The 15,327-nt window shown below is 43.7% G+C and overlaps 1 protein-coding gene and 1 long non-coding RNA gene across 5 annotated transcripts in view; both read right to left on the bottom strand.

The window, feature by feature from the left end:
• Positions 1–15,327, bottom strand: part of NSMCE1 (NSE1 homolog, SMC5-SMC6 complex component) — a 56,104-nt gene that overhangs the window by 32,381 nt on the left and 8,396 nt on the right. The gene's annotated exons all lie outside the window — the stretch shown is intronic.
• On the bottom strand, positions 4,603–6,048 carry LOC125090753 (uncharacterized). Its single transcript, XR_007124471.1, has 2 exons — positions 4,829–6,048; positions 4,603–4,790 (listed from the first exon to the last, which is right to left on the bottom strand). It is a non-coding gene; the product is annotated as an uncharacterized LOC125090753 (long non-coding RNA).

Here is a 15,327-nt window from a genome sequence, read left to right on the forward strand (position 1 = left end):
ATCTCCCATTTGGTTTGTTTTTTAATGTGGCTGTTAATTTTTAAAACACCAGAGGGAAACAAACGGTGCCCATCAACTAAGTACGTACCACTGACCGTCCCAGTTTCCAAATTCTAATGTGGGCTGGGACCCTGCCATAAAGAGACATGAAGACTGATGGGGCCACTGTGTTCCCTGACCCAGCAGGTAAGAGGCTGTGGGCTAAGCTGTGAGTAACTCAGAGGCTGGGACTGTGTCACACTCATTCTTCTGAGGGACTGAACACAGCACATGTCAGAGATGGCATGGTCTTCGTTCCAAACCACCCCCATCAAGCAGCATCACGGTAAAGCTGGCCAAGTGAACTTTTTGGCTTCCCTGTGCATATAAAGTTATGCTTACACTACACTGCCTATCCAATATGCAACGGCACTTTGAAAAAACAATGTACCTACCTTCACTTAAAAATACACGATTGCTAAAACGTGCTAACCGTCATCTGGTGAGTTGTAAGCATGGATCCCTTATCACCGTAACAAGTATGATCCTGAGAACGCTGGACATATGGCCCAGACTGACCAGAAGGTGACACAGAGACACGAAGTATGCTGCTGGGAAAAAAGGCACAAGGCACTGACAGACTTCCTTGGTGCAGGGTTGCCACAAACTTGTGATTTGTTTGGGGAAAAAAAAAAAAAAAGGCAATATCTAGAAAGCACAATAAAGCAAAGTGCAAGAAAAAGAGGTCTAGAGGCCAGACACAGATCACACGTAAGAACAGGACTCAGATCCACCATCTGCAGCCGCCAGCCCAGAGAAGCAGCCCCTCATCTACAGTCAGCAGCCCCGGCAGCCAGACTTCTAGAAAGTCAGACCACTCCTGTTAGCCACCAGTTCCGGAGGCCCGACGATAGCCCCTGTGGTAACTGGTACAAGAGGCCAGCACGTACTTTGTAACTGGCGGCTTCCCTCATTTGGGGTTCCTGCTTCCAACTTAGCACCAGGCAGAGGAAGCCGAATCGGCACCCCCAACCAACTGCGGGGCGTCTTGCTTCTCGGTAAGCAGTACCAGCTGTCCTCACACCCTCCTCCACCTGCCACTGCGTCTCTGCCAATGCACAAGTGAGGGGCCCGCGTCCCTCACTACAGCAAGCTCTCAACCAGCAGCCCGCCTAGCCCCATCTGGGTGCTCTTTGCTTAGGTGCACGTGTCAGACTCAGCACAGTGCCCTGTTCCCGGGAGGCACAGACAAGCTGGCAGAATGGTGTGCGCAGGTCTGCAGTGCCAGGAGGGGAGACTCTGGCCACCTTCTCCAATTCGCCTCATCCCTGGAATGTGGGCCGGCTTCCCGTGGTCTCCTGGGAAGCCTGCCATAGTGCTCTACCCCTGCCCCCCATACACAGCCAGAACAGGGCCGGGTCCTGGCCCCCTGTCTCCACACAGCTATGGGGGGCTCCGTCACCCTTAGCCACACTCCTTCGTGATCCCACATGCGCCCCTGCGCTCTACACTCCCATCACCTGGGCCTCCTGCCTGCACACAAGGCCCCTCCCCAGCTCAACATCCACACTTGGGACTCCCTTCCATTAGGCTGTAGGGACCACACTTTCTGGATTTGAGGAGAAAATGCCAGCACCAGAAATTCAGCCGCATGGTCTACATTACACTATGTATCAGCACTACGAAATCTTCTGATAGTCACTACCCCCACATCTCCTCCCCAGGATGTGGGGTCAGATGACACGGAAGGGTCACACAGGAGGGAAGGGGCAGTGAGGAGCACGTACTGAACACGCACCAGGAAGCACTCTGTACCAGGCACGTAACAGAAGCTTCCCTGTTTAACCCTCACGGCTTTTCCATGAGGTAGGTAAGATTTCCTTCTGAAGACAGAAAGCTGGGACTCAGAAACTAAGAGAACTTCTCCCAAGTCCCGGCCTGGAATCTCTGTCCTCCCCGGTCCTCCACCGGCCACACAAAACCTCCCTCGTGCTTGGGAGCCAGTGCAAAATGCAATCCAAAACCGAAGATGTCCACACCTAGAAGTGCAAGGGAAACAACAGAGGCCCTGGCTCCGGAAATCTGCACCAGCCACCGGCTCCGGCCCACACTGGGGGCTACGCCACAGTTGGAGCGAGCTGGGATTTGGACCCATCGAGTCCTGCAGGAGCCAGAGACGTGAAAGTAGCATTTGCTTCCTCATGGTTACGGGGCATGCTGAGCCCAGAGAGTCCTGTCGAAGCACAAAACAGCCGTCTGTTGTGGAGTTCTGTATGTCCAAACACTCACCCAGTTACCCTGTAGAGGTGACTTTTCATGCAAATTTCCTGCCACTTTTCAGTTATGGGCGCATCCCTAATCCCTGCTGATTAAGTGGGAAGGCAAGCAGGCTTGGACAGTGGCAAGCTTATTAACCGTACCTCCCAGTCAGAGGGGAGAGATGTGCAATGAAATCATTAAAAACTGGGGAAACTGCTTGGGACCCAGCTTGGAATGACCACAGAGTCCTCCCTGGAAAGAGAAGCCACTTACAAACATGACCACACATGGGATGGAACACTCGCTACACCCAAGTGTCAACCACAGCGCAGTGACTCACCGGTAACACGTGTCACCTAATGATATGCAGGGATCCTAACGGGGCCCCAGATGGCAGGGCAGATGGAGACCTGCACCCCGACAGGACAAACACAGCCACGGGAAGGCAGGTAGGTCTGACAAACACGGAAAATACTCGTCAAACCCCAGTGTTCCTCTCCTACTGTGCTCACCAATCTATTTTTGGTACATGCATTTCGGTTAACCGTGGGTTTGGGTTTGTTTTTTTTTTTTTTTGCTTGAACACTGTCTTATTTATTCTGTTCCCTGAAATCATGTCCGATCTTCATTTTTTTTTTTTAAGCTAAAATTTGAGCTATTTTACCCAGTTTGTCTTCGGGACCAAGACATCAGAAGAACCCGCTAAAAGGAACACGTAACAATAAGCACCGTGAATTACACAACGTGAGCGCTGGGCATCTGGAAGAGGAGCCCAGGGCAAGCTGGCAGCCGTTACAAAATAAATGACATCAGGGAGAAACCCCACTGGATGCGAAGCCAGCAGGTACGAGAGACCGACTTTGTCTTAAAGAATCGCCCTGCCAAACACCTCTTAATCACACAGGAAGGAGTAACCTCACGGCGCAGACAGCAGCTTCACCAACATCGTCAGACCCCAGCTAGGAGGCTGAGAGGACACCGCTTCTGTGTCACTGCTGCAAAAGTAAAAGGCACAACCATAACGGAGTCGGGAGGAAGGAGCAGACCAGTCTGAACTGTGCCATGACGGAATCGGGAGGAAGGAGCAGACCAGCCTGAACTGAACAGCTCTGCCGTCACAACAGCAGCAGGTGCCAGGCCTGCGGCAGTGTGGCATTCACAACATGCCATGTCCAAATTCGGATACACCCCAAGTGCAAATCCAGCCTGGATGTCGGAGACAAGATATTAGAAAATGGAAAAGATCTCACGAGTCCTATTTCATATTTGTTATAGGTTGAAATGATAGTATTTGGGATATTAATTAAACCTGTTTCCTTCTACCTCTTTTAACATGGCCCCCCCACCCCGAAAAGTCTAATGACCAATGTGGCTCACATCAAATTTCTATCAGCTCTGTCCTACTCAGTAAACTAACCTGTAGTCTTCAAAAATGTCAAGATCATACAAGTCAAGGAAAAGGCTGAGGAATGATTCCCAATGGAATTCCCAATGGAAGGCAACCAATACGTAACTAAATGTGCCATTTGGCCCAGTAGCGGATCTTTGGCTGTAAGAGGTAGTATTGAGACAACTGGAAAACTCCAGTGGGTTCTGTGGATGAGAGGGTAGGGATATGTCAGTGTCAATGTCCTGATTTGAATGGTTATCCCATGACAGTTGATAGTTTAGGAGAATGGCTTTGCTAGAAGGACACATTCCCTAAAGAATTTAGTGGTGATGGAATTTCAAATTGTTAACTCTCAAGTGATCTCTATTCTTACAGCTTTTCTGTGAGTTTGGAATTATTTCAAAATAAAAAATAAGTTTAAAAAGCCCCCCGAGGAGCTTCAGGCAAGGAAAGCCCTCGGCGAATGTGCCGCTGACCTGGAAGGCACATTTGGCAGTGGTGGGGCCAGAGCCGACGTGAGAAGCAGCTGGGGTGTCAGGAGGCTGGACCTGGTGATTCCCTGAAAACCCAAACTGTTCAACCGAAAAACAAAGGACCAGACCCCAAAACATTTTAACAAAGCCAGGAACTCAGAATTGTTGCCGTGCAGCTAGTGGGCTGTGGCGATCTTGTGCTTCTGCTCAGTAGCACACACGAGAAATGAAAGAGAGGGGCCAACCAAGAGTCAGGCTCCTGTTTGGGGCACCCTCAAACCCCATGCTGGGCAACACCATCGCATGACAAAAGGACTTTGGGCCACATGTGAAGGCTTCAGAATTCAGGCTTCCACTGACCAAAGAAACTTTCCATGGCTTGACTACCACAAAACTACTTCCCAGCTCTCTTGTGAGTCAGACTTCAAGGAAGATGCACCCCCGGATAAACTCTGGATACAGGACAGAAAGAATGTATTTTCCTGGATGCTATATCTATTCTCTCAGAGGCCCACACAGATGACGCAGGGCCCCACCGGACCTAGAGAATGAGATCTACTGTGTGAACCTGATTACCCCTACATGTCACCATCTTGGGCACATACAGGCTTTAAGCACATTCCACACGTTATGTTTGTAATCTTCACAAACAACCCCGGGTGCCAGGTATCTCCAGCCCTGCTTTGCAACTAGGAAAACGGAAGCTCTGAGTTTTAGTGAACCTGACCAAGGTTATACAGCTCCGAAGCAGCAAAGTGGCTCTAAATTCAGATTTTCTAAAAAAACAGCTTTGGTGAGCTGTAACTGACATACAATGAACTGTGCCCATTTAAACAGCACGAGTTCATCGGTTCTGACATATGTATACAACCCTGAAACCATCACCATAGCCAAGGCCACAAACACTATCCATTGCCACCCCGGGAAGTTCCCTCACACCGCTCTGTAATCTCTCGCTCATCCCCCACAACCCTTCCCTACCTATCACTCCACCCAAGTACACGCTGTCTAGGAGTGTATGTTACTGGATTCCTCCAACACGTAATCTCCGTTGCTTCGCTTCTTCCATTCAGCATATAATCACCCTGAGATTCACTGATACAGGAGCATGTAGCACTGGCTCATTCCTTTTCACCGCTGAGTAGTATTCCATCAGCCGGATGGTCCTGCAGCCTGTTTATCAGTTTGCCTGCTGATAGGCAGCTAGGTGTTTCCCGTTAGCGGCCATTACAAGCAAAGTTACTCTGAACATTTAGGTGTAAGCCTTTGTGCGGACATGTATCTTCATTTCTCTTGAGTCTAAAAACAGCTACTTGAAACAGAAATGGCCATGTCATGAAAGAGACCATGTTTTTTCAAAATGACTACACCATTTTAGATTCTGACAGATGGAGTGCCAGTTCCTCCATTTTCTTGACACTCATAATGCAATCTTTTCAATTTAGCCATGTAAAAATGGAGAATGTTCCATGTGCCCTAGAAAAGAAAATGTATTCTGTTGTTTTGGGATGGAATGTTCCATGTACCTGTACATGTACCTGGAATGTCCCATGTACCCAGTGTACCCAGTGTACCTCACTGTGGTTTTAGTTTGCATTTCCCTAATGAAGCTGAGTACTTTTCCTGTACTTATTGGCCTTCTATGAATCTTTTTTGGTGAAGTGTCTGTTCAAGTCTTTTGCCCATTTTTTCCTGGCTGTATGTTTTCTAACTGTTGAATTGGGGAGTTCTCTATATATTTCGGATACAAGCACTTTATTGGATATATGATTTGCAATATTTTCTCCCAGGATCTTGTTTGTCTTTTTATCCCCATAAACAGTGTATTTCAAAGAGAAGTTTTTTGAATTTTGGGATACAATTTCTTTTGATAGATCAAAATATACCCTAAATCTAGCATATGGCTTTGTTTTAGTCTCCAGCCTGATCACAGTCACTCCTCTTCTTTTTTTCTTTTCTTAAGCAACTTCTTATCAATTCCTTTTTTAGAATCTTTTAAAATTTTCATCTTTACAGTCATATTCCATCCTTTCATCATGTTTACCTTTACTTTTGTGTATATATATGTTTTTCTTTCTTTAAAATTTTGGGAGGTAGTTTTTTCTAACAGACCAAAATACACCCCAAATCAAGTGTGTGACTCTATTCTATTCACCAGTTTAATATATATATTTTTTTCCTTTTTTTCCCCCCTTCCTTCTCCCTCTGGATTCAGGTCTCTTCTGATTTGGTGTATATTTTTCTAGGGTTGTTGCTACCCTTTTAGTATTTCATTCTCTCATTCATCTCATCTATTCTTATCTAGATAAAATGACAAGGCGGAAAAACTCACCACAAAAAAAAAGAACAAGAGTCAGTACTGAAGGCTAGGGACCTAATCAATACAAAAATTAGTAATATGTCAGAACTAGAGTTCAAAATTACAATTATCAAGGTGCTAGCTGGGCTTGAAAAAAGGCATGGAAGATAGAGAATTGAATCCCTTTCTGGAGAAATAAAAGAACAAAAATCTAACCAAGTTGAAATAAAAAAAGCTATTAATGGGGTGTAATAAAAAAATGGAGGCTCTTACTGCTAGGATAAATGAGGCAGAAGAGAAAATTAGTGATATAGAAGACCAAATGATGGAGACTAAAGAAGCTGAGCCAAAGAGAGACAAACAACTACTGGACCAGAAGTGGAGAATCTGAGAATAAGTAATACCATCAGACAAGACAATAGTGGGATAATTGGGATCCCAGAAGAAGAAGAGAGAGAGAGAGAGGCAGAAGGTATGTTGGAGTGAATTATAGCGGACAATTTCCCTAATTTGGTGAAGGGAACAAGCATAAAAATCCAGCACCAAAATCAATAAAAATAGGTTCACACCTCATCATCTAATAGTTAGACTTACAAGCCTCAGTGACAAAGAGAAAATCCTGAAAGCAGCACGGGACAAAAGGTCTGTAACATAAGAGAATAAAAATATTAGATTGGCAGCAGACTTATCCACAGAGACCTGGCAGGCCAGAAAGGACTGGCATGATATATTCAGAGCACTAAATGAGAAAAATATGCAGCCAAGAATATTATATCCAGCTAGGCTGTCATTGAAAATAGAAGCAGAGATAAAACGTCTCCAGGACAAAAATTAAAAGAATTTGCAAACACCAAACCAGCCCTACAGGGAATACTGAAAGGGGTCCTCTAGGCAAGGAGAGAGCCTAAAAGTAACAGACCAGAAAGTAACAGAGATAATATACAGCAACAGTCCCCTTACAGGCAATACAATGGCACTAAATTCATATCTTTCAGTCGTTACCTTAAATGCAAATGGGCTAAATGCCCAATCAAAAGACACAGGGTATCAGAATGGATAAAAAAACAAGACCCATCAATATGCTGCCTACCAGAAACTCATTTTAGACCCAAAGACACCTCCAGATTTAAAGTGAGGGGGTGGAAAACAATTTACCATGCTAATGGACATCAAAAGAAAGCTGGGGTGGCAATCTTTTTATCAGATAAATTAGATTGTAAGCCAAAGACTATAATAAGAGATGAGGAAGGACACTATATCATACTTAAAGGGTCTATCCAATAAGAAGATCTAACGATTTTAAGTATCTATGCCCCTAACATGGGAGCAGCCAACTACATAAACCAATTAGTAACAAAATCAAAGAAACACATCAACAATAATACAATAATAGTAGGGAACTTTAACATTCCCCCTTACTGAAATGGACAGACCATCAAAGCAAAAGATCAACAAAGGTATAAAGGCTTTAAATGACACACTGGACCAGATGGACATCAAAGATATATTTAGAACATTCCATCCCAAAACAACAGAATACATTTTCTTCTCTAGAGCACATGGAATATTCTCCAGAATAGATCACATCCTGGGTCACAAATCAGGTCTCAACTGGTACCAAAAGATTGGGATCATTCCCTGCATAATTTCAGACCACAGGGCTCTGAAACTAGAACTCAGTTACAAGAGGAAAATTGGAAAGAACTCAAATAGATGGAGGCTAAAGAGCATCCTACTAAAGGATGAATGGGTCAACCAGGAAATTAACAAATTTTAAAAATTCATGGAAACAAATGGAAATGAAACGACAACTGTTCAAAATCTTTGGGACACAGCTAAGGCAGTCCTCAGAGGAAAGTATATAGCCATACAAGCCTTTCTCAAGAAACAAGGTCTCAAGTACACAACCTAACCCTACACCTAAAGGAGCTGGAGTAAAAACAGCAAAGAAAGCCTAAACCCAGCAGGAGAAGAGAAAGAATAAAAATCAAAACAGAAATCAATGAAATAGAAACAAAAAAAAAAACAACAACAACAAAACTAGGACCTGGTTCTTTGAAAGAATTAATGAGATTTATAAACCCCTGGCCGGACTTATCAAAAAGAAAAGAGAAAGGACCCAAATTAATAAAATCATGAATGAAAGAGGAGAGATCACAGCCAAAACCAAAGAAATACAAACAATGATAAGAACATATTGTGAGCAACTATACGGCAGCAAATTTGACAATCTGGAAGAAATGGATACATTCCTAGAGACATATAAACTACGAAAATTGAACCAGGAAGAAATAGAAAACCTGAACATACCCATAACCAGTAAGGATATTGAAGCAGTCATCAAAACTCTCCCAACAATAAAGAGCCCAGGGTAAGATGGCTGCCCAGGGTAAGATGGCTTCCCAGGGGAATTCTACCAAACATTTAAAGAAGAATTCATACCTATTCTCCTAAAACTGTTCCAAAAAATAGAAACAGAAGGAAAACTTCCAAACTCATTTTATGAGGCCAGCATTAGCTTGATGCCCAAACCAGACAAAGACCCCATCAAAAAGGAGAATTACAGACCAATATGTTTGATGAACACAGATGCAAAAATTCTCACTAGCCAACAGGATCCAATAGTACATTAAAAGGATTATTCACCACGACCAAGTGGGATTTATTCTTGGGCTGCAAGGTTAGTTCAACATCCACAAATCAATCAATGGGATACAATACATTAATAAAAGAAAGAACAAGAACCATATGATACTCTCAATAGATGCTGAAAAAGCATTTGACAAAGTACAGCATCCTTTCTTGCTCAAAACTCTTCACAGCAAAGGGATAGAGGGTGCATAGCTCAATATCATCAAAGCCATCTATGAAAAACCCACAGCGAGTATCATTCTCAATGGGAAAAAACTGAGGACTTTTCCCCTAAAGTCAGGAATATGGCGGGGATGTCCACTATCACCACTGCTATTCAACATAGTACTAGAAGTCCTAGCCTCAGCAATCGAACAGCAAAGAGAAATAAAAGGCATCTGAATAGGCAAAGAAGAAGTCAAACTCTCACTCTTTGCAGATGACATGATACTTTATGTGGAAAACCCAAAAGACCCCACCCCAAAACTGCTAGAACTCATTCAGGAATTCATTAAAGTGTCAGGATATAAAATCAATGCACAGAAATCAGTTGCATTTCTATACACCAACAACAAGACAGAAGAAAGAGAAATTAAGGTTTCAATCTCATTTACAATTGCACCCAAAACTATAAGATACCTAGGAATAAACCTAACCAAAGAGGCAAAGAATCTGTACTCAGAAAACTATGAAATACTCATAAAAGAAACTGAGGAAGACACAAAGAAATGGAAAAACGTTCTATGCTCATGGATTGGAAGAACAAATATTGTGAAAATATCTACACTACTTAGAGCAATCTACACATTTAATGTGATCCCTATCAAAATACCATCAGTCTTAAAAAAAATTTAAAAAAAAATACCATCAGTCTTTTTCAAAGAAATGGAACAAATAATCCTAAAATTTATATGGAACCAGAAAAGACCCCGAATAGCCAGAGGAATATTGAAAAAGAAAACCAAAGTTGGTGGCAACACAATCGCAGACTTCAAACTCTATTACAAAGCTGTCATCATCAAGACAGTATGGTACTAGCACAAAAACAGACACACAGATTAATGGAACAGATAGAGAGCCCAGAAATGGACCCTCAACTCTATGGCCAACTAATCTTCAATAAAGCAGGAAAAGAATGTCCAGTGGAAAAAAGACAGTCTCTTCAACAAATGGTGTTGGGAAAATTGACAGCCACATGCAGAAAAATGAAACTGGACCATTTCCTTACACCACACACAAAAATAGACTCAAAATGGATGAAAGACCTCAATGTGAGACAGGAATCCATCCAAATCCTTGAGGAGAACACAGGCAGCAAACTCTTCAACCTCAGCCGCAGCAACTTCTTCCTAGAAACATCACCATAGGCAAGGGAGGCAAGGGCAAAAATGAACTATTGGGATTTCATCAAGATCAAAAGCTTTTGCACAGCAAAGAAACAGTCAACAAAACCAAAAGACATCTGACAGAACGGGAGAAGATATTCGCAAATGACATATCAGATAAAGGGCTAGCATCCAAAATCTATAAAGAACTTATTAAACTGAACAGCCAAAGAACAAATAATCCAATCAAGAAATGGGCAGAAGACATGAACAGACATTTCTGCAAAGAAGACATCCAGATGGCCAACAGACACATAAAAAAGTGATCAACATCACTCGGCATCAGGGAAATACCAATCAAAACCACAGTGAGATACCACCTCATGCCAGTCAGAATGGCTAAAATTAACAAGTCAGGAAATGACAGGTGTTGGCAAGGATGCAGAGAAAGGAGAACCCTCTTACACCATTGGTGGGAATGCAAGCTGGTGCAGCCACTCTGGAAAACAGTATGGAGGTTCCTCAAAAAGTTGAAAATAGAGCTACCCTATGACCCAGCAATCGCACTACTGGGTATTTACCCCGAAGATACAAATGTAGTGATCCGAAGCGGCACGTGCACCCAAATGTTTATAGCAGCAATGTCCACAATAGCCAAACAATGGAAAGAACCTAGATGTCCATCAACAGATGAATGGATAAAGAAGATGTGGTCTATATATACAATGGAATACCATGCAGCCATCAAAAGAAATGAAATCTTGCCATTTGCAACAACATGGATGGATGGAACTAGAGGGCTGAGCGAAATAAATCAATCAGAGAAAGACAATTATTATATGATCTCTCTGATAGGCGGAATCTGAGAGGCAAGGCCGGGGGTCGTGGGGGGTAGGGAGGGAAAAAATGAAACAACATGGGATCAGGAGGGAGACAAACCATACGAGATTCTTAATCTCAGGAATAAACTGAGGGTTGCTGGGGGGTAGGGGGAGAGGTTGGGGGGCTGGGTTATGGACACTGGGGAGGGTATGTGCTATGGTGAATGCTGTGAAATGTGTAAGCCTGATAATTCACAGACCTGTTCCCCTGCGGCAAATAATACATTATATGTTAATGCAAAGGAAGACAGGAAAAGAAAAAGAAAAAGGAAAAGAGAAAAAGAAAAAGAAAATAAGAAAGAAAAAGAAAAGAAAGAGGGGGGAGGAGGGAGGGAGGGAAGTTTTTCATTCTGACGTCCAATTTATCAACTTTTACGGATCACATCTTTGTGTTATATCAAAGAAATCTTTGCCTAACCTAAGGTCACAAAGGTTTTCTCCTACATTTTCTTTTAGAAGTGTTATAGCTTTGGGTTTTACACTTAAGTCTATGATTCATTTCGAGTTAATTTTTTTATATGGTGCAAAGCACGGTTTGAGGTTCATTTTTTAAAATATGAGGTGTCCGGGGCACTTCTGGTTGGTAGAGCACACAACTCTTGATCTCAGGGTTGTGAGTTGAAGCCCCTAGTTGGGTATAGGGATTGCTTAAAAATAAAATCTTAAAAAAAAAAAAAGGGGGGGATGCCTGGGTGGCTCAGTTGGTAAAGTGTCTGCCTTCAGCTCAGGGCATAATCTCAGGGTCCTGGGATCCAGTCCCGCAGGGGCTCCTTGTTCAGCAAGGAGCCTGCTTCTCCTTCTGCTTGTCACTCCCCTTGCTTATACTCGCTTATGCTCTCTCTGACAAATAAATAAAATGTCAAATAAAAAATTAAAAAAATAAGAAAATAAAATAAAATAAAGTGTATCCAATTATTCCAGCATCATTTTTTGAAAAGATTATCTCTTTTGTACTGCCTTTACATTTCTGTCAAAACTTAGCTGTCCATCTATGTATGGGTTTATTTCTAGACTCTCTGTTCTATTCCATTCATCTAGGAGTTTATCTTTATGCCAATACCACACTATCTGGATAGGGTAGCTACATCATATGTCTTAAGATCAGGTTGCTCTTAATTTACTTTAATTACTCAGTGTTAATCCTCCAAGTTTGATTGTCATTTTCGAAATAGTTTTGGTTTTTCTAGGTCCTTTGCCCTTCCACGTGAATTTCAGAATCAGTTTGTCAATTTCGACAAAAAGCCCTGCTGGGATTGGATGGGGATTCAGTTGAATCTTTGGATCCATTTGAGAATAGATATCTTAACTATATTGAATTTTCCAGCCCAAGAACATGGTACATCTCTCCATTGATTTAGATCTTCTTTGACCTCTCTCAGCAATATTTTGTACATTTCAGTGTACAGGGCTTACAAAGTCTCATCACATTTATTTCTAAGTATTTCATATTTTTGATGCTATTATGAACAGTGCTTTTTATTTTTTTTTAAAGATTTAATTTATTTATTTGACAGACAGAGATCACAAGCAGGCAGAGAGGCAGGCAGAGAGAGAGGGGGAAGCAGGCTCCCCGCTGAACAGAGAGCCCGATGCGGGGCTCGATTCCAGGACCCTGGAACCATGACCCGAGTCGAAGGCAGAGGCTTTAACCCACTGAGCCACCAGGTGCCCCTGAACAGTGCTTTTTAAAACCAACTTTTGATGACTCACTGTGAGCATACAGAAATACAGTGGACTTCTGGAGATTGATCCTGTATCCTGCCACTTCTCTAAACCCACATATTAGTTCTAGTAGCTTTTTCAAAGATCCATCAGATTTTCTACATGGATGATCATGTCTTTCAATAGTTCTAATTTTTCCTTTCCAAACTGAATGCCTTTAATTTTTTTTTTCTTGCCTAAGTGCACTGGCAAGAACAAATAATCAGAATGGACATTCTTGTCTTGCTCCTGATATTAGGGTAAAGTATTCAGTCTTCACAGTGAAGTTGGTTAGCTGTAGGTTTCACACCGACTCTCTATTGGGTTAAAAAAAAATCTGCCTTCCTTCGTTCCCTTGCTGAGGGATTTTACTGAGGATAGACATTAAATTTTTCTAACTCTGGGCAGATACTCATTGAGTCCTCTCTCCTGCTCTAAGGCATGACGTCCTAGAAATCTGCATCTTCCCTCAACCCTTCAGATCTCCAGTTTCCTGTGTGAAACTTCTGGTGCACCATGCCAGAGTAGATAACAGATTTTGTCAAATGCTTCTTTTGCACTACTGAGATGACCATATGATTTTTCTTTCTTAGTTTGCTAATGTGGTAAACTACACAGACTGATTTTCAACTATTAAACCAACCCTGCATTCCTGGGCTAAACCCCACTTTGGTCATATCACATTATTCTTTCCATGTACGGCTGGATTAGATTTGCTCAAATTGTGTACAGGGATCCTTCTGCATTCACGAAGGATCTTAGTCTTTAGATGTCTCTCCTTGCAATGTCTTTGTCTGGTTTTGGTATCAGGACGATGCAAGCCTCAAAGAATGAGTTGGGAAGTGTTCCCTCTTTTCAATTTTCTAGGAGTGGGTGGAACCGGCAGCCCTTCTCCCTTCGACGCTTGGTAGAACTGCCCAGCGAAGCCACTGTACCTGTAACTGTGAACACCAGGCACCGATTCTCTCTTAATCCTTTGAACTTCATCTTTGCCTGGCCTTGGACTGCTCCCTGTATATCTGCTCTTAGCTGGATCCCTGCCAGGGAGCCAGGGGGAGGTGGCCGACTCCAGCTCTCTGTGCACCTCTTCTCCTGCTCTGACCTGCAAACGCCTTTGTCTCTCTGAGCTCTCATCCCCCATCCCCTCGGCTCAGACAGCCTGTTTAGCTCTGCCTGGGTTTCCCCTGTGCCATAGCCTGAAAACTCTCAGGGCAGTGACCTGAGGCAACTGTAGTGCTCATTCTGTTTTTGCCTGTGGTAGAAAAAACATATTTGGGGGGCGCCTGGGTGACTCAGTGGGTTAAAGCCTCTGCCTTCGGCTCGGGTCATGATCCCGGGGCCTGGGATCAAGCCCCACATCTGCTCAGTGGGGAGCCTGCTTCCCTTCCTCTCTCTCTCTGCCTGCCTCTCTGCCTACTTGTGATATCTGTCTGTCAAATAAATAAATAAAATCTTTTAAAAAAAAACATATTTGGAAAAAGAAAAAAAAAGATACTTGGTTGTCATCCCTGATTCCTGGCACAGAGCCCCTAAAAACCTTGGAATTTCCTGAGTGACAAGGGTGACAGAAGTGTTTTGTTCTAATGAGGCAACTCTTGACAGGTCCTTAAAGAACTTCAGGATGGGGAAGGCTGGTTTCCAGAAAGACGGAGCCTTGACTAGAAGCTTAGAACTTTCAGCCCCATCCCCAACTCTGGGAAGGGCAGAGGGTCTACATACAGAGTTAATCACCAATGGCCAATGATTTAGTCAATCATGCATGTGTAATGAAAGCCTCCCCAAACCCCCAAAGGATGGCATCCAGAGATCCACTGGAATGGTGAACACATCAAGATACTGGGAGGATGCAGCACCCAGAAAGGTGCTCCCCCTGCCCCCCATCCCCTGCCCTATGCACCTCTCCCCTCGGGCTATTCCTGAGCTGTATCCTTTATATAGGCCAGCAATGTGAGTCAAGGGTTTCCTGAGTTCTGTGAGCCATCCTAGCAAATTACTGAAACTCAGGGGCAGGCCAGAAGACTTAATTTATAGCCAGTTGGGTCGGAAGTACTGGAGGCCCGGACCTGAGACAGGCCTCCAAAGTGGGGGCAGCCTGCTGGGGCTGAATGCCTTTAACTGTGGGATCTGACGCCAACTCCAGGTAAACAGTCCGAACTGAGCTGTTACTGGTCATCCAGTGAGCGCGCAGAGACCCGCAGAGGAGGTACGGGAAAAGGCAACACTCGGGGGGGGGCGGGGGGGCGGTGCGGGGAAGCTTCACTGCCTGTCTCTCAAGGATTCACTGCCCTTCCCTGACTCATGCCCACTGTGTCATCTATTTTTAGTTGTTTCAGACAGGAAGGCCAATTGGTCCCTGTTACTCGACCTTGGTCAAAAGTGGAAATCCTCA

This window comes from Lutra lutra, chromosome 18 (assembly GCF_902655055.1).
Source record: "Lutra lutra chromosome 18, mLutLut1.2, whole genome shotgun sequence".
Taxonomy (NCBI): domain Eukaryota; kingdom Metazoa; phylum Chordata; class Mammalia; order Carnivora; family Mustelidae; genus Lutra; species Lutra lutra.